This window comes from Equus caballus, chromosome 13 (genome assembly GCF_041296265.1).
Source record: "Equus caballus isolate H_3958 breed thoroughbred chromosome 13, TB-T2T, whole genome shotgun sequence".
In the NCBI taxonomy this organism is placed as follows: Eukaryota; Metazoa; Chordata; class Mammalia; order Perissodactyla; family Equidae; genus Equus; species Equus caballus.
Genome location: NC_091696.1, coordinates 11,880,415 through 11,902,210, shown reverse-complemented (window position 1 = coordinate 11,902,210; position 21,796 = coordinate 11,880,415). Strand labels below are relative to the sequence as shown.

General features: G+C 48.6%; 1 protein-coding gene and 1 long non-coding RNA gene across 5 annotated transcripts in view; one reads left to right on the top strand and one right to left on the bottom strand.

Moving 5' to 3' along the window:
• Positions 1–1,133: 1,133 nt before the first annotated feature.
• Positions 1,134–21,796, top strand: part of POR (cytochrome p450 oxidoreductase) — a 92,178-nt gene continuing 71,515 nt past the window's right edge. For 2 of the 4 annotated variants that reach the window (XM_070230572.1, XM_070230580.1), the window contains exons 1-5: positions 1,134–1,371; positions 3,156–3,297; positions 7,552–7,607; positions 7,940–8,012; positions 9,509–9,636. The gene's annotated coding sequence lies outside the window, so the exon portion shown is untranslated. Of the gene's footprint in view, positions 1,372–3,155; positions 3,298–7,551; positions 7,608–7,878; positions 8,013–9,508; positions 9,637–21,796 lie in introns of those variants that run through there. The other 2 variants (XM_070230571.1, XM_070230582.1) reach the window with 2 other exon arrangements.
• LOC138917106 (uncharacterized) lies at positions 5,633–12,435 on the bottom strand. Its single transcript, XR_011424618.1, has 4 exons — positions 10,022–12,435; positions 9,556–9,745; positions 6,683–6,860; positions 5,633–5,952 (listed from the first exon to the last, which is right to left on the bottom strand). It is a non-coding gene; the product is annotated as an uncharacterized lncRNA (long non-coding RNA).

Here is a 21,796-nt window from a genome sequence, read left to right as displayed (position 1 = left end):
TCAATAGGGAAGAACAGGTCACTTCTTTAGCCAGGAGCCCAGGCTGGGAGCCAGTCCTTTGGTGGCCTGCAGGGGCCTGGGCCCTGCTACCGCATCCCCTGACAGATGGGCACTGATGGGAGGGAGAGTCAGCTGAGGCATGAGGAAAGACCCAGGCTTCACCTTTGCCCTGCTGTCCCGGCTGTGTGACCTTGGGCAGGGTTCTTCCTCCGTCTGCGCCTCCCCTGCTTTATTCTCATGGCATCTCCCGCCACCTGACTTCTTATGCAAGAACTCTTCCCCCAGTAGAGCGTGAGTTCCATCAGATCAGAGCTTTTGTTTTGTTCACAACTCTACCCCCAATGCCCAGAACAGTTCAGGTTCTCCCTGTCATTGCACATGGCAGGCACTGAACAAATATTTGCTCAACAAACGTGGTGACTCATTGAATCACTCGAATGCCCCTCTGGAGTAGGGGTTACTTTCATCCCAACTTCATAGAGCAAACTGAGACACAGAGAAGCAAAGGAAAGCATCAAGGGTCCTGCAACGCAGAGGTGAGGACTGAACTGAGGTGGCAGAATGCCAGAGCTCAGCCTCCTGACCATGATGCCAGCCTGCTGGGGTGCAGCCAGGTCCATTGCACGGCAGCGTGGGGCGCAGGGAGTGTCATGCTCAGCTGGGAACGCAGTTCCTGGGCCCACAGGCAGGCCTGGGGTGGCCAGTGTCCAGCCTTCCAAGCCCTTCTTGAGGGTTCTGCTGGCCCTCCTGGCCTCATCCCTCCTTTGCAGTGAGAGCCCAGCAGCGCTGTCTCCTTGAGCAGAGAGGTGCTGGGCCCAGATGGGGACACAGACAGACAAAGGGAAGGTCCCAGGGAAAGGTCCAGAAGGCCCCGTGTGCAGCTGCTCACGGCAGAGGGTCAGCTTCCAGCACAGGTCAGGGGCAACTGGAAAGATGAGCAGGGGTGCTGGGTGCCTGAAGCTCCCTCTGCAGACGAGCCTTGGCGCGGGAAGCGTGTGTGTGCATGTGTGTGTGCGCGTGTGTGCGTGTGTGCGTGTGCGTGTGTGTGTGTGCGCGCGTGTGTGCGTGTGTGTGTGTGTGTGTGTGTTTTCCTCTGGGAGGAGGAAAAGGAGGTAGACCAGAGCGGGCTGAGCATTGGAGAGGGAGGGAGCACAGGGCACTGCCCGCTCCCTGGTGGAGGGAGCCCGGCATGCGCACGAGGAGGCCTGCTTTTCAAAGTGACCTTGGGCAAGTCACTTGGCCTCCCAGCCCAGTTCATTGGGCTGCAAAGTGAAGATCCTGCTGCCACCTCGGAGGGCTTCTGGGAACCGCGTGGGCTGGTGCAGCGGCATAGCGGGGCCTCTCTGAAGATAAACGGCTGCTTGGGAGACGGTGGGTTCCCATCACTGAGGTGCGCAGAGGAGGGGCACTGTGGAGGGCTGAATGTGACGAGCTATAGGGTCCAGGCATCTGGTCTTCTCTGCCCTGGGATCAGGAAAGATGTGGGGGGACGGGGCGCAGATCACAGGGCCCAAGGTCCCCCGGGAGCCCTCAGTCCCCCTGCAGGCTGAGGGGGTCAGGGCCAGCGGGAACGGAAACGAGCTGCCAGATAGGGGAGGGACTGTCCCTCCACACCCAGCCAGGACTCCAGGCTTGGCTGTCACCCCTCTCCCACCAGAGATGACCTGGGTATGGCCCCACTGCCCCATGAAGAGTCCCCTTTTGCCCACCCTGGGCATCACTGAACTGCAGGCTCCATGATGAAAACATGCCTGGCCACGCCCAGCCTGGGCTGATTTCCCAAAATATCGCCACCACTCTCGTGTGCACGTACTGGGATCCGCATATTGCAATAACACCCTGAAATAATAAAGGTTATCATATAGCCCCCATTTCAAAGAGGAGAAAACTGAGGCCTCGAGGGAGAGTGTGACTTCCCTAGGCTTACCCAGCTAGTGTCGTTGGGGTTTGAATCCAGCTCCGTCTGAACCTGAGGCTGCTCCTCACTCAGAGGACAGCCAGGTTCGGCCTCTGCCTGACATTCAAGGCCTTTCCCAGTGTCAGCCTGCCTTGCTCACATTCTCTGTCACTTTTTGTAGTTGTTAGTGCCATTGAGTCTATTCCGACTCCTAGTGACCCTGTGGACAGCAGAGCGGAACCCTGCCCGGTCTTTTTGTGCCATCCCCTCACCTTCCAGCACTGTACCAGACGATGCTCCCCTGCTGTTCATGGGGTTTTCACGGCCAATTTTTCCACAAATGGTGGCCAGGTCCTTCTTCCTAGTCTGTCCTAGCCTGGAAGCTCCGCTGAATCCTGTCCACCATGAATCACCCCGCTGGTGTTTGAAATACCGGCGGCATAGCTTTCAGCACCACAGCAACACACAGCTGCCACAGTGTGACACCCGACAGACGGGTGGTGTGGTTCCCTGACCAGGACAGGGCCTCAGCGTTGAGAGCACCGAGTCTTCAGCACTAGACCACCATCTTGCTCCCCGCCCCTGTTCAAATGCTCTACTCCAGAAAGCTAGTCTCCACGTCTCCAGTCTATTGTGCAAGCAAGTCCCCTGTGTAAGACAGCTTCTGGGTCTTCATCATATCCCGCCCCATCTTCAGGGACCCAATCCTCTCCCCCTCCTCCAGGAAGCCTTCCCTGTACTCCCAGCCCACAGCTCTCAGTTACTCCTCCCCTCTTTGAACCCCAGGGTATTGGGTCCCAGATTCTTTGTGGGATCTAGTCTAGATTTTGTTCCTCAAAGTGTGGTCCCTGGACAGCAGTATCAGCATCACCTGGAGAGAAACGGATGATCTTGGGCCCACCCTAGACCTGAGAGTCAGATTCTGCGTGTTAATGAGATCCCCAGTTGACTGGCGCTCACGTTAAAGCCTGAGAAGAGCTGCTCCAGAGACCAGAAGACCATTAAGTCTCTGAGAATTAGGGCAGAATTGGGGTGGTCACAGTCTGCCTGGGCCTCATCCATATACTGGGCATTTCTCCAGACGCTAGGCTTCTGTCTATTCCTTGCTGTCCGAGCTACGCCTGGAGCCAGCCTGTCTCCTCTCCTCCCTCACGGCCCTGTGCCGGAGTCCCATCCTTTGTGGGCTGTGCTTCCCTGGGGGCTCTGGAAGGGCAGGTAGAGGACGGGACAGTGGTGTCAGCAGCCCTTGCCTCCCCAGGGACCTGTGGATCATTGCTCAGGAGCAAGTGCACCACTCTTCTCCTCCCTGGTCCCCTGTTCAGGGCTCTCCTGGCATTCGCTGGGTCCCTGAGGACGTTCCTGCAGATGACTAGAGAGTGCAGCCCACCCTGGACCAGCAGGTATGTACACAGGAAGGGGGCCACTCGAAAAGAATGCCATCACTCTCTCTGACGCCTTTGCCCCCAGCTGGCCATGGAGGGGACAGCTGGGCGTTACCATCCTCTTCTTATGAGGAGAAAGCCAGATGCCCAGAGATGAGACATACGAGTTGGGAATCAGATCTTCTCCTTTTGCCCCATGGAGCCCTGTCTGTTCGGGTCTGGGGTCCTCAGAGACAGAAGCAAAGATCTGGATAGCATCCTATCTGGTCTATCTGGTCTCCCCTCTGCAGCTTGCCTGCACCTCATCCCCCATCCCTGTCCCCTGTCATCAGTGGGCAACGGAATGATGGGAACACAAGAGAAAAGCCACAGCTCTTCCCAGTCCACACCCTTTCAATGCCTCCATCACCCCCACCCCACCCCACCTTCACATTGCCCAGTGCCCACTCCCCTCTTCTTTCTTGCCGAAAGAACTCTGGTTTTCTCTGGAGCTGCAATGTTCCCAGCCCCAGCAATTCTTTAGGATTGGTCTAATCCAGTCATGATAATCCTATAGTCAACTTTTCCAGCCTCTCTTGCAATTAGATGTTGCCATATGACCCAGTTATGCCCAATAAGACATATGAGTGTGTCCCATATAATATTTGGGACATACTTGTAGTAAAAAAGATTTCTTGTTGACCTTAAATTCACATTTCACTGGGCATCCTGTATTTTTATTTGCTAAATCTACTTAGAGCTGTTTTCCGCAAGGTGCCCTCACTTGTGTTGAGGGGCCCTGCAGTGGGCATGGATGGGGGTGCGCCTGTCCAAGAGGAGAGAGGCTATTCCTGGGGCCCGAGCTTGGGCAAAATGGGATGGGATGACTCTGGGGGCCTTGCTGGCTTTCTGGCTCCAGAATAAGTAAGAATGAAGCTGGTGATGGGGCCGGCCCAGTGGCATAGTGGTTAAGTTCGAGCGCTTCACTTCGGCAGCCTGAGGTACACGGGTTTGGATCCCGGACACGGGCCTATACACCGCTCATCAAGCCATGCTGGGATGGCATCCCACATACAAAATAGAGGAAGAGTGGCACAGCTGTTACCTCAGGGTGAATCTTCCTCAAGCAAAAAGAGGGAGATTGGCAACAGATGTTAGCTCAGGGCCAATCTTCCTCACTGAGAAAAAAAAAAAGAATGCAGCTGGTGAGGAGCCCCAGGGGGCCACTGCCAGGAGGGCCGGCGGGGTATATGGAGGTGCTGGGAGCAATGAATCAGACTTTGTGGAAGGGCAGTGCCGAGGCCAGGCCCTTCATGTCCTCTGGCAGAGGCAAACATGGAGACCTCCCCCCAGTGGCCTATAGGTTGGAAGAACTGATGAGTTGGTGTCTGTTCCGCCTGTCCCCTGTGCCAGGGCCTCTCACACAACCCACAGCACCTCCTGTCCTGCTCAGCAGGCTGCGAGGTGTCTGCCTGTCTCCCTTGCTGACCCCTAAGTCCCTTGAGGGGTGCACAGACCCCCGCCTGGCACAGGGTGAAGAGCTCTGTAAAGGAACGTGGATCTTGAAGCCAAGGTGAGGGGTACAGCACTCCCTTCCTTCAGCAGCAACTAAGGAAGCTCCTGTGCTGCCTTCCTTCCCATGCGGTTCTTAGAGGACAGAAGCAGGCGCTGGATCCCTGCCCTCAAGGGCTCCTAGGCCTGGCCCTGAGCTGCAGAAAGGAGAGGAACCTGTGTTTCCTGAAAGCCACTGAATCAGGGGGCTGACTCAGGCTGGCCTTGCAGGACACTGTAAATGCCAGAGGCACCATCCATCCTCAATCTGTCCAGCTGCACGGCCAGCTCCAGAGGGACGCAGCCCAGAGTCACCCCCCTGGAGAGGTCAACACCGGGGACTTAGGCTGGCGGCCGGCTGGGAGACTGGGGCAAGCCGCTCAGCACGGTTCCTGGGGCTGGGCTCTCCAGCCTTTGCACCCCGCCAACCAGGCCCCAGGCTGTGCCGAGGACCCACTGTGTGCTCAGGCAGGCTGTGGAGCCCCCCACAGCCTGGAAGCAGACCTGCTTCTGATTCAGGCCCTGCCGCTGACAAACTGTATAATCTTGAGCAAGTCACTCCCCCTCTAGGAGCCTCGTTTCCGCCTCTGTAAAACAGGAATTCTAACCACCTCCTGGGGCTGGTTGCAGCAATAAAGTTTGTTTATGGGAAAATGGTCTGTGAGCTATAAAGAGAGGTGGATGGAGGCACGGCCCAGGTGGCTGGGGAGTGATAATAATAATCCTCGTTCACTCCAGGAAAGACAGTTAGGGGAATAAGACCTTGGTGGTCTAGGTCGCTGTATTAGTTATCTATTGCTGCAAAAACAGCAGACATAAATGCTACGTTTAAGTAACAAATATTTACTATCTCACTGTGTTGGTGGATCAGAAATTTGGGAGCAGCTTAGCCAGGTGGTTCTGCTCTAGGTCTCTCTTGAGATTACAGCCAAGCTGTCAACTGGGGCTGCAGTCATCTGAAGGCTCGACTGGAGCCAGAGGCTCTGCTTCCATGATGGCTTACTCACATGGCTGTTGGTGGGAGAGCCCAGTGCGTGGCTGGCTGTCGGCAGAAAGCCCCAGTCCTGTACCACACAGGGCTCTCCGGGAGGCTGCTTGAGTGTTTCCACGATGTGCCAGCTGGCTTTTCCCAGAGCTGGTGACCTAAGAGAGAGTAAGGCAGAAGTTACAACATCTTTTATGATCTGGCTTTGGGAGTCACATATCATCGTTTCTGCGTATTCTGTTGGTCACATAGGCCCGTCCTGATACAGCATGGGAGGGGACCACACAGTGGTGTGACTGGCAGGGGGTGGGATCACTGGGGGTCATCCCGGAGTCTGGCTACCACAGTCCCCCACTGCAAGACTTACACAGCCACCCCTCCTCCCTCACACACCAGGAACCCGGCCGCTACCTTCCTCTCCTCTGTCACCCTCACTCTCTCCCTTGGTCACTGAGGCCCTACAATGTAGGGCCTGTTCCTTCTCACTGCCCCCACCTAGTACACTCCTTGTCACTTCTCTCCTGAATACCCAGGCTCTTCTAATCCAAAATGTACCCATTGCATAAACCCTTCCCTGGCTCCCCAACACACGCAGACTCCTGAGGCACACAGCCCCATACTGGCCTCCTCCTACTCCCCCCCAGCCCTTGCTCGTCACCCCCAGTGGGCCTAACTTGAGTGTCACCAGATATTCTCTAAGCAAGCTACACCCCTTCACTGGCCTTGTGACCTCTGTCTGGAACACGTTCTTTTTGTCTGTCCATAAAACTCCTTGGCATCCTGCAAGTGCCACCTCCCAGAACCCTTCTCATACTGCCCAGGACAGTTAGTCCGTCCCTGCCCAGAAATCCTCAGTCTCTGCTCACAAGCTTGTAACCATCAAATTACCTGCCACTCCATCTCTTCAGAACTATGAACTTCCACGGGGCAGGCACAGAGCCTGGCTCATCTCGGGGTCCCGGGTCAGAACAAAGCCAGGGCTAGGCACGTGGCTGGGTGTTCTGCTGACTGATGATGAGGGCGATGCAGGTGGGGTTGGGGAGAAGATCAGGTAGGATACACTCCCCTGCAAGTAACAGAACCCTCATCTGAATTGGGTTAATGAACGAGGACATTTGTTATTTCACATGGCAAGCAGTCCAGAGGCAGGTGGACGGCTGGCATGGTGTGACCCGTGGTTCAGGAACCCTCTGCTCTATGGTCCTCACCATTGGCTTCATCCGCGGGCCAGTCCCCCTCACAGACACAAGACAGCGTTCTGGGTGTCACAACAGAATATGACAATATCCAGTGACAGAAAGGGGCCATTTCCTCTAGTATCTTTCCCTTGGGAGCCAGGAGTCCCTCCCCTGCAGCCTCCCAGCAGACCTCCCCTCCTGTTTCCTTGGTCAGAACCGGGTCATTTGTCACTCCTATGCCAATCACCACTGAGGCGATCACCTGGGCACAGGGGCTGTCGGGAGTCAACCAGCAGGACTTGGAGGGAGACACACCCTGACAGTGAGAGCATAGTGGGGGACATTCATGGATGGAGGTGGGAAACTGGGCGAGGCCTTAGGCCTGTCTGGATCAGGCAAGGTGAGATGTTAAAGAAATAAAGTTGCTAAGATGTTTGGACTGATTTCCAGAAACCTCATTGTCCTAGTCACCTTTTTGTCCATTCATTCACTCATTCATTCATTCAAATAGTGATTGATTACCCATGCAGTAGGTCCCATGTCAATCCTATGAACTGAGTATTATTATTTCTATCTTAGAGATGAAGAAACTGAGGCTCAGAAGTGGCATAACCCATTCAAGGTCCGCAGCGTAGGTGAGAATTGTCATATCTGTCTGGCTGCTGATGCGGAGCCCCCCAAGAGAAGACCACAGGGCGCTGGGGAGGTCATGTGTCCCGAATGGGCCTCACCCCCCTGGCCCTGCTTTCAGCCCCACAGGAAGCCTGGGCTTGGCTGGATGGGCTTCTGTGCTGTTTGAAGGGTGAGGGCCACGGCCAGGGCACAGGCTGTTCTGAAACCAGCTCCAGCCTCACCCTGCTGTCTTAGGTGCCTGGCAGCAACACTCAGGGTGGTGACATTTCTCAGGTACAGTTACCCTGGGCCACACCCCTAATCCCTCACACCACACCTCTCCGCCCCATAAAAGGCCACCACGGAGCTCAAGCCCTGGGACAGCCCTCAGCACTGGACGTGCCCCGGCTGATCGGCCAGCTGCCCAGGTGGGTGCCTCCTCAGCACCGGGTCAGGGCAGGATGGTGGGGTGGGGGTGGGGACCAGAGGCTGAGCACTAGGAGGTGGCAGTCCTGCTGCCCCCATCCTTGGCCCTCAGCAGGAAGCCTGGTTCAGGGCAAGGAGGGCAGAGAGCAGGCTGGCTGCACCTGGCAGGTCAACAGGAACTGAGACCTGAGGGCATCTGGGGGCGGGATAACCAGAGCCAGGCCTCGGTGAGGGGGCAGAGTAGCTGGCAGACTATGCCATGCCCTCTGTCCTGTGGCTCTCTGGGGGTGGGGGAGGGGGAGGAGGAGGGAGCTGCTGTGGGGCCCACCCCCACCTGTGCCTGGCCTGGTGGTGTAGCGGGAAAAGTCCTGGATGGGGATACTGAACCAAGGGCTCTAGTCCCAGCCCTGCCATTGATTTACTGTGTGACCTTGAGCAAACGCTTCCACCTCTCTGGACTGAGTTTTTTCCTCTGTAAAATGAGGAGGCTGCATGTGATGATCTTGAAGCTTCCCCTGGGCTGACCATCTCTGCTTTAAGTGTGTGGGGGAACGAGATGTTGGGGCCCCTCCCTCTCCCATCCTCCACCTCACCTGCTCTCACTCTCATCCCATCTGGTAGCCATTTCCAATTTCCAGTCCTGAGTCCCCAAGCCAAGGACTGGTGACTCTGGGTAATTTTCCAAGGCCTTGTGGGGCACCAGGCTTTATGGTCACCTCTCTCCCCAGGAGGCAGGCCAGGGAGGCACTGTCGGCTGAGAGAAGTGGAGTGGAGTACTCAAGGCCGCACAGCTGTGGCGGCATGGGGCCAGCCTGTCGGGAGCAGTGCTTGCTGAACATTTCCAGTGGGCCTGGGGTGGGGCGGTGGGGGCTCCAGTGGGTGCTAGCCCAGCTGTAGGGCATGGGGTGGAGTCCCTGGAGAAGGACCCCTAATTTCTCTGGCTCTGTGCTTCCTGGACCACCTGAAGGGTGAAAATGCTTATAAAAATGTGCACAGATTCCTGCCCCTGGCCTCCTGGATGGGGCTCCCGGGCGTGGTGCCTGGGGATTCCTCTGCTTAAAGAAGTTTGGAAAGCACTTCTCTGGATGACCTGGGAATGGGGGATGTTGGGGGAGACTGAGTCTGTCCTGCAAGCAGGCCTACAGAGATGATAAGGTGCCGATGGCAGCCTGGAGGCTCCCAGACTCTCCATGGGTGGGTGCCAACAGCCACCTGCAACTGGAGACCCCAAGGCACCTGGCTTAGGCCAGGAGTGAGGGTGTTCTCTAGAGACTGTTTAAAAAGGAGAGGAGGATGACCTCGACAAAGGAGACGCCCTCTTCAAACCGAGAGTGTGGACAGCCACGTGCAAGCCGGGCAGCCTGGGCAAGGACAGACTCTATAGGTCTCTTTCCTTCCCACACCAAACACTAATCTCTCTTGAAAAACATGTTCTGGGGAATGAGGCCAGAGCTGTTTTAATTTCCTGAGCTACAGCATCATCTTTTTCTCTTGGCAGACTTGGCGGAGCCAATGTCACCAAAATGATTAAAATACTCCTGTCACCGTCCCGCAGATCTGCCTGATCCGGTTTCCTTCCTTGTGGGACATGAACTTCCAGAAGCAAAGCATTTCTTGCAGGTCCCGGTGAGCTGCCTCTGGGGTGAAAAGTCTCTCTGAGCCCAATTATGGGCAAAGCCCCTCCTCCAGAAATGCATTGAGGGCCATTTTGGAAAGAATCTTGTGAAAAATAATCCTGAAAACCAAAAACAGTGATTGGTGACAAGGGGTCGTTTCACTATCTTTTATGAGGGGGCTAGTCCTCTGAACTCGTTGGTTCTCCCACATGCAGAATGCTAAGCTGGGATGCCCTCTGCCACTCTCCCCTCCCGTTGGGGACGATCAATTAGTTGCCCTCACACCCTGGCTCCAAGCATTCCTTTTTAGGAATCAGAGAATATAATGATATCTTGGCAGATATTTTCCCCTTCATTTAACCCTCAAATCAGCTTTGGAAAGTGGGCAGGCTCACCCTCATTTTACAAATGGGAAACTGAGGCCCAGAGACAGGGACAAATTGTCCGGGGTAGAGGCAGATTTCCATGAAGCTGAAGTTGCTTAAACTCCAGGATCCCCGTTTGCTGAAAACAATAATATATATGAAAATGATCACTGTGTCGATGAAAAGTAATCCATAACCAATCTATAAATGAAAATTTGGGTGAGTTTATTCTGAGCTTAAATCTGAGGATTATAACCTGGGAGAGTCCTTCCACAAAGGAACAGAGCACTCCAAAGAAGTGGGGGTATACATGGTGGTTATATACCCTCAAAGAGTATGTTTCACATGTGACTGAAATGTCCCTTTTACAATAGTCACGAAGCTGCTCTGTCAGCACAGTGATTGATGGAAACAGAACGCCGCAGGGTGGCAGGTGTGTTGCCTCGGGCTGGGTGGTCACAGATGAGTGCTGCAATCCGTTCCCAGCCTAAAGAAAGATGCTTGGTCTTTAAGGAGATGCCAACATTGGGAGGGGGAGAGAAGTTGCACCTTTATCTCAAGGGCCTTTGTTCTTGCCATAGGGAATCTCTAAAGCAGATATACAATGCATGCTCAACGGCCTCGGTCAGGCCCTTTTGGAAAGACAAGGTCAGGCCGAATTAGGTTTGCACAAAATGGCTTCCTCATATACTCCAATATATCCTATTACTTGTCATTTTTATTTGTCATTTTCCCCTTTTGATCTCTAATCTTTTGATAGAAAGCATCGATGACAAAATATTGTCCCTCGGCACCAGGGTGGTTGCTGCCTGCCCTGGGTCCATCATGTCCCTCGGTGCTAGGGTTTTATCTCATTTATTTGCCTAGTCGACCACGTTGGGGGGAAATAGTGTACAAGCATAGAGTTAGATATATATATTAACAGAGGAAGCATTTCATATGTCATGTAGTTTCCAATTAATTTTAGATTGTTGCACAAACATTGTATATGTGCTTTTCTACGACACTTCACATTTACATTGCATATGATTATAGAACAAGCACAGTAACAATAATAACTCAGCATTTTTAAAAGGATTGGTCTGAAATGAATTCTTAGTCATAGTCCCCATCAGAAAAGGAAATTTGTCCAGGGTTATAAGACAGATCAACCATCTCAAGCCATAGAGCAATCATTACTCTAGTTTGTATGCTACTCTTACAACACTGAGTAAAGAAAACAACAATTAGTTTGAATATTATGACTAGTACAAGAATTCCAAGAAGTAGTAGAAATAGGAATTCCAATCTGGATCGGAAAAGGGAACTGATAGGGGAAGGGAGCTAACCAAACAATTCAAGACTGGGTGTCAGATCGCATAAGGCATCCACTTGCTTCTTCATGTGCTTCAGCAGAGATGACACATTGGAAGATTCATCAGGTGTAAAAGCACAGCATCCAGTCTGAATGACTGTATATGTACCACCTTGGGATGCGGTAAGACTTTAGATAAGCCATTCTGTTTTGAAGGACAGCCCCTCTCATTACAGACATTTCGGCATTTGAATAAGGCTATTCCTGCTTGACTATCATTAAGGGCTTCTTGAGTAAATTTAGTCAGAGCTTTCATATGTAATAATGACATCTTTTAGCCCCAAAGAAGAAGTAAATATAGCTGCAAATATAGCCATACCAGTGTAACACTGAACAAGCCCATCTGGCCTTAAAGAGAGGGAGGTTGGCAACAGGTTTTAACTCAGCCTGACTCCTTCCCTGCTTTTAAAGGAAACTCAGGGTGCAGTGTTTTAGCCATCCAGGCAGTAGCCAAGGCCAAAGATTTGTTCCACATAACCATTGAGTTCCATTGGGAGTCATTCGATAAATGCCTGGCCCTCAAAACCAGTCTGTTCCAAATTAATCACTTTCTTTAAGTATAATAATATTCCAAACAAATTATAAAATAGTATACAGTTTAAGCATAACAAATGTTTAAATGAAGAGATATAAGGTTGGGAATACAGGCCTGGTCCGGAGTCTTGGGACAGCTGTCTGCAACAGACGTCGTCTTCTTCTCCTCCTGGTATGCTCCTTTTCAACAGGGCTACAAACAGTCTTATTTGATGTCTCTTTCAATAAATAAATTCTTCAGGTTACAGTCCAAGATCCTTAAGTTCTGGGAATTCTCTGTGAAAGAATCAGCTACCAATTTTTCATTTCTTTTAAGTGCCTCAATGAGACCTTGACAATAATGTAAAATGTCTCCTTTAAGTAAAGTTGGTTCATACATTCCTTCGTTTAATTGCATAGGCCGTCCGGTTATTATCTCGAAAGGAGACAGTTGATGTTTACCAAAGGGTGTAGATCTAAGATTGAGGAGCGCTAGTGGAGAGCCTTCGGCCGTGAGAGATTAAATGCTTCTGAAAGTTTTGCCAATTGAGTTTTGATTGTGCCGTTGGTTCTTTTTACCAATCCTGAGGATCGAGGATGGTAAGCACCGTAGAAATGCTGCAATATTTGCCAAACATTACAAATAGATTTGAGTTCCTAGTCACTGTGTAACTGGGGAGGAATTCCTGAAACAGGAATTCAATATTTTCGATAATAATGTACCTAAAGCCATTGCTCTTCTGCAAGGAAAAGCCTCAAAACAATGTGAGAACATGCAAATCATCACCAAGATGTATTTATACCCTTGAGATGGTGGCATTTGGACAAAGTCCAATTGCCATACCTCAAAGGGTCCCTTAGGAAGGGGAAAGTGGCCTTGTGACCCATGGAGTGGGTTTTTCCCCATAAAATCATCTTTTCAGGTGCCCAATGGGTTACTTGGTGTATATGCTGGAGCAGTGGCAATTGTGCTCCAATAGGTACTATGGGTTTCTTACTGGGCCCGAACCACAACTGCGAGGGGGTGTCAAAAGTTCCCCCTTTTGACTGTCATCTGTTTCTCTTGTTCCGTGGCAATTTCTTGAGGCTGTAGAAGGAAATCTTTTACTGGGTTAGCAGAGCTAATGCGAAGCAGCAGGCATTCTTGAGGCTGGACAGCATACCCAACTTGATAACTGCCATCCTTGTTTAGCATTTAAGTAAGACCCATTTGTAAACCAAAATAAACAATAGAATGCAGTCATGGTCTTCTCTCCCTTGTGATGTTGGAAGCAAGGTAACAAGGTTAATGATTGGAGCAAATTGTAAACTAGTTCCTGAGACCAGGAGGCAGCCAGTCAAGAAGACTTCTTGATGTCAGAGTCAAAGCATCTTTTGCAGCTCGAAATGTCTCTGATGATGTCATCGGGCATTCAGGTATCTTTCTGAGTGGCTTACAGCTTACACAGCAACAGATAGGAATCTCTCTTAAGTTTCTATCAAGTCGTTCAGCTTCCGTTTGCAAGGTTTCAGGAAAAAGAGCAGCTCAATTCTCAATGATTCCAAATGAAAATGAGGTAAAAATTGAAAGCATTCGTTTGGAGATTTGTAACCAGGTATTTCAGTAGAAGAATTCAGGATGCAGTCCAGCTCACAGATAGAAAAAGCCTCAAAGACAATTAACAGAACTAGGATCTAATATCTACAAATGTGCATTATAGTTTTACACTGAAACATAATTCTTCTCTCTAAAATCACCCTCATTTCTACCAAAGATAGTCAAATTAAGACTAATTGGTTTACAAAATAAGTTTATTTTCAAGAAACTTGGCCCAATTATTTTCATAAGTGCAGCAAGAATAGCAATTGACCATATAGGCTCTTAAATCTGCTTTGCTGGAATTTTTTTACTGAGGAATCTCAGATTGAACCTTAAAGACTTCTCAAGGCCAGGAAAGCCACGCCAAGGATTTGTGCCATCAGGCCTTGACTGCAATACCTTAGATTTGCGTGAATTTCTCTCCTTTCTTGAGATTCCCTGGAATATTTCGAGGCTCATTGCACCTGCCAGATAAGCAAGCTTCCTTACTTACCAGGTAAGATTGCTGGAATGTCTCTCTGTAAAGCAAGGTACCAGGCCCATATTTCCAAGTGGCTTTATTTCCAGAAAGTCAACCTTATTCCTCAAGGGCAGTATTGTCATATCTGAGTGTGTACGTTTCTCTCAAATATGACATTCCAGTCAAAGTTTTCATAAGATAACAAATGTCCTATTATAAGGAGAACAAATTCTTATTGAACTTATGCAAATAACTATATTGCCACGAAATAACCATACTCACTCACAAAGAGTTTCCAAATTCTGGAGTGATCAGGTAGGGAGAAAAAGATAAATGTTTTAGTTCTGCTCATAAAGTTATAATTTCATTGAATTGCTATAAGGCATAGTTAGCATAAAAGAAAAGAGAAGAAGATTTCCTTAAATCTGAGAAAACAAAACAACACAGCAAAAACAATATTTCAAACAAAAGTCATAAAAAAATTATAATCATCCCCAGTTCACTCGGTCCTGTATAAGCGGTTCTTGATCTTAATCTTCTGTTAACAGTTTTATGGGGTCATCAGTTTCTCCATTAGATTTCTGTAATTTCTTACCCAGTTCAGTTCTATGTTCTCAAAGTTTATAAAAAACCTGTATTCCAGAGTAAGTGTCAGAGTCCTTTCCATGAATTCCTCTGAAGATGAGACATATTTGCAAAAGCAAAAAGCATCAGAGTAAAACAACTGACTGTAAACAACAAAAGACTTAAAAATGACAATTGACAGAGAAACTTATTATTTCTGTGATATACAACACCTTAAACTAATAATTAGAATTATGGCTGATAGCCAGGACAGATCAGAATTTTAGGAATGTTATATAATTTTCAAAACACTTATATCAGTAACATTTACCCACATAATACCAACTAAGAAAGATTATCATCACTTATCTGACAATGCTTCCAATGTAATTTAACAGACCAAATAAGCCTAATTAGTTTAGAATCTTTCACCTTATAGGAAGAGAGAGCAAATTTCTCTGTGAAGTCCCAGGGGCCCTCTGAAAATCCTCAGAGAAATTCTCCTCCTTCATTCAGGTCAAAAGAAAGCCTTTATTCAGGATTTGAATATTTTAGAGGGAGCAGCTTGTCAAAAATATCAAAAGGTTTTTAAAACACTTATTTAAACAACGCTCACTGTGAAACAATGCTTAGGTACCAACAGCAAAACAAACCTTAATAGACAGACCTCTGTCTTTTTGCACCTAGGAAACATAAACATAGATACAAAAAAAATAGATCTTTTGTAAACTCACTTAGAAGGAAAAACCTTTTATAATCTCTTTATCAAGAGCAGACTAAGAGTTTAAGAAAGTTATCCTTTTAAGAGAGAAAGCCAAATTCTAATTTTTGTACCAGTTTACTTTTTCATATTAAAACCCATCTACTTAATTAGATTCGTTTCAATCTTAACCGACTTGACCAGGTACAAAACTCTTTCAGAATTTCTCTTACACAAACCTTCTGTAACTTTCTTTTGCATTCAGAATTTGTCCCATGTCTTTTTATTTTTATTTTTATTCCTCCTAGTACTTTAGGACAAATTTATCTTTCTTAACCAACCAAACAAAATATTTCCATTCTTTATACCTTCTTTACTGAAAACTTACACCTTACTTTCCTTGAGTATAAATACATTTTCCTTATTAATTTCTAGTAGCTTTAATCGCATATAGAACTTTTTAACCTTTAACAGACCATAGTAAACACTAAAAGGTAAGCAATTATGAGCTGTCTTTTATATCAGCATTCTAAATACTTTTCATAATTTCTAGGAACACGTCACTTTACAGTAAAAGACCCAAGGACTTTTAGCATCTCTGCAATAAAAAACCAAAAGCAGATAAACTTAGATGTTTAGCAACGTTTGTGTTCTATCCAATCCAAAAATGACCCAGATACTCAGATTTTTATCACTTGACTTAGCAGAACTCAAGATTGTTACCAAAAAGAATTTGGGAGCTGTTTTTTTCTTACCCCCCCTTCCCTTTTTTGTATTTTTCTTCAGTCTTAGGAATTTGTGATGGGCTAGGTAGTAGTTCCTGGAGAGGAGAGATGATAATCCTTTTCGAGATAAATGCACTGGGTGGAATCTGAACTGCCTCTAGAGCTGTATTTCTAGTCTTGCAAGGATTTTCCAAGGACAGTTGCTCTTGATTTCCCAGAAACTGGATTGTAACTTGAATGACATTCTAGGTTGATCTACCTGTCCAACTGCATTATAAGGGACAGAGAAACCCCTCAAGTTTTCTCGCAGCTGGAATTTCTGGGGCATAACCCATCCAATTGAAAGTGTTCCTAATTAGTTAGAATGCACCCGAGCAGTGAGTCTCTGGGGATGCTTAGGGTGTTCCCCATGGCGGTAAAGCCAGTGTCCAACTGACAGTGGATTGGAGAAGGATGCAGAGTCCTATTGCGGGTGTTGACATAGTTATAAGATTTAGTCAAGTCTCGCTCAGCCTGGGCACTTTGTCTCCGAGCCAGCACTGTTGAGGCAGGGAAGCAGGAGGCAAAGGCCCGGAACTGGCTGGAGGCTGGGGCTCCCAGCACCAGGTTTGAGAGTTAAATCCCTGGCAAAAGGCTTATTTTTTCAATTTTACAGAAGGTCAAGTTTCTGCTCAGGTCCAGCCTGAACTTAACCTCGACTTGGTGACAACAAAGGAGGTGATGAACAAGACAGACAAAGAAAGGAAAAGAAGAGATCAGACCTCACCCTCATGGACTCTTCCAGAGGGTTATCAAGATAAGAGTCACACAACAGTTCCCGTGCTGGGGCACACAACTCCAGCAGGACAGTTCACAGAATGAATCACAGGTCTCCTACCCTCACAGCAGACTCAGTAGGTGATTAAAATACTCAGTGAGTCAACCGTCAAGAGAGGGCACCCCCACTTAGGGTTGCTGGGGTGATCAGGCCCAGAAACCCAAAGTTGGGGCTCCCAGGGTGGAGCCTTTTACTCTTTAAAGATTTCTTTGTTTGCCAGTTGCAAAGCTCAAAAGGAGACAAAAGTGGCCATTGCAACTCCAAGAGAGACAAAAGAAACAGGCCCATTACCTTGAAAATCCCCCCTGAACTTAGGACAGCGTCCTACCCATCGTTCCTACTGTGGGGTTCCTATAGCAAGGGGTGATGGGGGCGTCCCCAGGCATTGCATCCCTTGTATATCTTCCCTGTTATGCCTGGCAGTAACAGGTGCCTGGTGAACATCTTTCCTATTCTGCCTGGCAGCATAGGCCTGGTGAATGGTCCCCGAGAGAAAAGGAGAAAGAAAAGGAGCCATTACCTTGAAAATCCCCCCATTGGGGTTCCTGTAGCAAGGGATGATGGGGGCATCCCTTGAACATCTTCCCTATTCTGCCTGGCAGTAAGAGGTGCCTGGTGAATGGTCCCCAGGATAAAAGGATAGAGAAAAACAGTGAGGAATTTTCCGCCAGTCTGGGGGACATTCTACCCAATTGCAGCCTGGAGCCATTCTCCCAAAGGTTAGAGTTTGGTACTTTCCTTGAACTGGAGTCCTGACTGGGACTTTCTCACAGTTCAGAGCGTGGTCAGGTGCCATGGGAGGGATCCCAATCCAGCCTTAGGAAAAGAAACCTTCCACGGGAGTCTTGGAGATTGGCGACCATCCTAATGACTTAAGTGGCTGACCCATGCCCATGTAAAATTTGTCTATTAGAGACAGAGTCAAGAAGGAGTGGATTAATTCATTCTTCATCACCCTGAGGCTTAAGGTATTGATTCTCTTCAAGCTGAATGCCACAATTTGCCCCATAGAGTAGCCATGGGCAGCAAATGTGGATTCATACAGCCGTCCAAGAAAGTTCCCGATGGAGAAGTGAATTTAGATCCATCCTTGAAAACGAGAAAGGCACAAGGAAAAAAGGGCACTTACCAGAACTCGAGCTCACAAGCCGATGAAGCAAATTCCCCGTATGGGCCACCAGAAATGATGTGGGAACGGTGAGCCGAGGAGTCGAAAGAAAGATTTCTTGGACTCTCAAGATCTGGCAGTAGTGCTCTTTTTATTTAGAGAATAGTGTGGAATAGCATGGGGACAGGACCCATAGGCAGTCAGAGCTCCTGCTGCTGCTGCATGGGGACAGGACCCATGGGCAGTCAGAGCTTCTGCTGCTGCTGCATGGGGACAGGACCCATGAGCAGTCAGAGCTCCTGCTGCTGCCCTGAGTTGAGGGTTAGGGCTAATTTTATAAGGCATGGGTATGTGACTTATTTTTACTGGAAAAAGAAAAGATGATGTAAAAAGTCATTAAATGATTTCAGTGCAGATGGGGTCTGGTTATTGTGCGGTCATATAACTTTTAGATACGAATCTGGCCATATAGATCGGCATGTAGGTGAGGATGCCCTGGGCTTCTCTCCCTGGGGCAGCCATAACTCATACCATAAAAAAATCCACCGGGTCATATAGTTTGGCATGTTGGCCAGGTCACCTTGGGCTGCTCTAGCTGGGGCAGCCTTAATCCACATCAACAGGTCTCCTACCCTCATAACTGACTCAGTAGGTGACTAAAATACTCAATGAGACAACCGTCAGGAGAGGGCACCCCACTTAGGGTTGCTGGGGTGATCAGGCCCAGAAACCCAAAGTTGGGGCTCCCAGGGGTGGAGTCTTTGACTCTTTAAAGATTTCTTTGTTTCCTGGTTGCAAAGCTCAAAAGGAGACGAAAATGGCCATTGTAACTCTAAGAGAGAAGGAAGAAAAGTAGCCATTACCTTGAAAATCCCCCCAGGGGGGTTCCCGTAGCAAGGGATGATGATTTCAGTGGTTTTGATGCAGGGTCGGTGAGCCAAGGAGTCGAAAGAAAGATTTCTTGGACTCTCGAGATCTGGCAGTAGTGCTCTTTTATTTAGAGAATGGTGTGGAATAGCATGGGGACAGGACCCATGGGCAGGCAGAGCTGCTGCTGCACCCGCTACTGCTGCCGACACGGGTGGAGAGTCAGGCTAAATTTAAGGCATAGGTATGTGAGCCATCTCTTTACAAGACAAAGGAAAGAACACGTGAAAAGTTAAAATGGTGTCAGTTCAGGTGGGGTCTGGCCATTGGGTGCTCCCACAACTTTTAGATAAGAATCAAATCGGATTAAGTAAAGGCCAGAAGCCACCACCCTAAATCAGTTACATGAGGTTGCCAGACAGTAACCAACTTAAGTCCTTGCCTTCCCCATTAAGAGTTTCCAGAGATAAGGCCATCCCCCCTTCCTCCTGGTGCAGAGGGGAAGGCATGGAGATTTCCTTCACAAATGCAAATGTCTCTCAAAGGGCAAGCAAACTCTGCTCCTCGGAGCCTGCTTCTCATCTGCAGTTTTAAAATTAACCAGCCTAAAATCCTCATCAGTTATTGTGTGGTGGTACAACTTTAGATATGAATCTGATCATATAGATCGGTATGTAGGTGAGGATGCCCTGGGCTTCTCTCACTGGGGCAGCCCTAATTCATACCATAAACTTTAAAGACATTTGGGTTAGTTCTATTCAGAAAAGCTTTTTGTAAGCGCTTACTTTAAGTCAATGGAATAGAGCTCTTTAGAAATTGTAAGGGTGCTGAGGGAGAAGGAGATGAGCTCTGAGATTCCAAAGGCAGCTGCAGGGGAGATGGAAGGGATAAGCGGGGTGGGACGGTCTCTGACTTCTCATCCTTTTTTAATTCAGATACAGTCTCTGCCAATTTACGGTTAGTCTCCTGTAAAGAATTCATTTTATTGTTATTACGTTTTGAAGCCTCTACATGCCAATGATAATAAGCTTCCCATTCTTTTGCTTTAGTTTTAGAGCCGGCTCTTTCTACTTGTGTGCGCAAATACGGTAGCTTTGAGATATCGAACGTTCCCCACTTTGGCCATTTAAGACTTAAGTCATTCTTAGTTAATCCTTCCCATTTTGTTAAATACTTGCATGCATTGTTTCCATATGCATTATACATGAAACCGGCTGGAGTGCTAGTGGGAGGTTGTCCATCTGAGAGCTGGCCGGCTTTAGAAGCAAGGTTTCCCATTTTCTTTTTGCTTGTCTGTTTTTTTTTCTAATAATAAAGTCTGAACAACTTCTAAGGACAGTGTCGTGGGTCAGAAAGTGTGCTGCTTGTGAGTGTTACTCCCTATAGAAAGGTCGTAAACACTCTCTTACGTGCCTCGGTTTCTCCCCTGGCAGTCTAAAACCACTGTGGGGCTCTGAGCGCGGGTGACCAGCCCTTATGTGCGCGTCCCCGGACGAGCCTGTAATTAATTACCGTGAATGAGTGGAGTTCCCTATGGGACCACTGCACGTTGCGAGGATTGATCCTCTGACACTCCCACTGAGGTCCTTAGTCGCCTAAAGACGCCTTTTGGTAAAGGCCGGGAGGAGCAAGTGTCCCTTTTCTTTGGAGCTGAACACGTTCAGTCTCTCATTTCTCTATCAAGCAGTTTGTTCAGACTTTATAAACACAATTCTTTCCAATTTAAAGCCAAATTAAAAACGTCAGCCTTCTCCATTCACTCCCAAGTTCCTCTAGGCTCCTCTGACCTAGGAACTTCCCTCTAGGCTCCTCTGGCCTAGCAAATTCCTCCTAGGTTCCTCTTGCCTAGGGTATGTACCGGTACCTCTCAAACCTCTAGTCTTAAGACCTTACCTAGCTCATATAAACTCTTGGACCATCAACTTAAAATAAGGAGGTCCAAGTTTCAGGAGAACTCACCAAGGTCACCTGAAGAATGCAGTGATCCAGGGGGCTCAATGGGTCCTTATTGGTACCGAATGCCAGCTCAGTGTAGATTCCAGGTGGCCTCCGGTGGGTTTCTCTGAAATCCTGCTGTGACTATGCCAAGAACTGTCGACGAAAATAATCCATAACCAATCTATAAATGAAAATTTGGGTGAGTTTATTCTGAGCTTAAATCTGAGGATTGTAACCCGGGAGAGTCTTTCCACAAAGGAACAGAGCACTCCAAAGAAGTGGGGGTATACAGGGTGGTTATATACCCTCAAAGAGTATGTTTCACATATGATTGAAATGTCCCTTTTACAATAGTCACGAGGCCGCTCTGTCAGCAGAGCGATTGATGGAACCGGCAGATAGGTCTGCTGTCTCAGTGAACACTGCTGGGTGGCAGGTATGTTGCCTCAGGTTGGGTGGTCACATATGAGCACTGCAATCGGTTCCCACCCTAAAGAAAGATGCTTAGTCTTTAAGGAGAGGGAAGTTGCACCTTTATCTCAAGGGCCTTTGCTCTTGCCGTAGGGAATCTCCAAAGCAGATATACAATGCATGCTCAACGGCCTCGGTCAGGCCCTTTTGGAAAGACAAGGTCAGGCCGAATTAGGTTTACACAAAATGCCTTCCTCATATACTCCAATATATCCTATTACTTGCCATTTTTATTTGTCACCTGAAAACGCCATGAGTGAGTTTTAACTTTTCTATCATTACAAACCATCCATCTGTGGGTTTATTCAACAAAAATGAATCAAGTTCTGAGTAATTTTATTCTTGATAGTCATATTTGTAATATCATGTTCTTTTTCTTGAAGGGGGTCCCGATACGCATCAGCCCCCCAAACCTGCTCCGCTCCTGCCAGGATCTCTGAGGTACTCAGTGGCCGGATGGAGGCTCCGAGTCATCCGTGCTTCCTTCTGCCTCCTCCGGTCCTTCCTCCTGCCTCTCTCCACTCCCACCCCGCCCTTGTTCCTCCTCTCCTCGAGGTAATCGTTTGGTATGTGCTACCTGCCTTGTTCATCTGCAGAGGCGGGTGGTAGATTCATGGGAAATGATTGGCATAGACGTCCTTACTTCACATCACACCTTAGAGATAAGCCTTTAATCTCTGCTAGAAGAGATTAGGCTAACTCATACTGT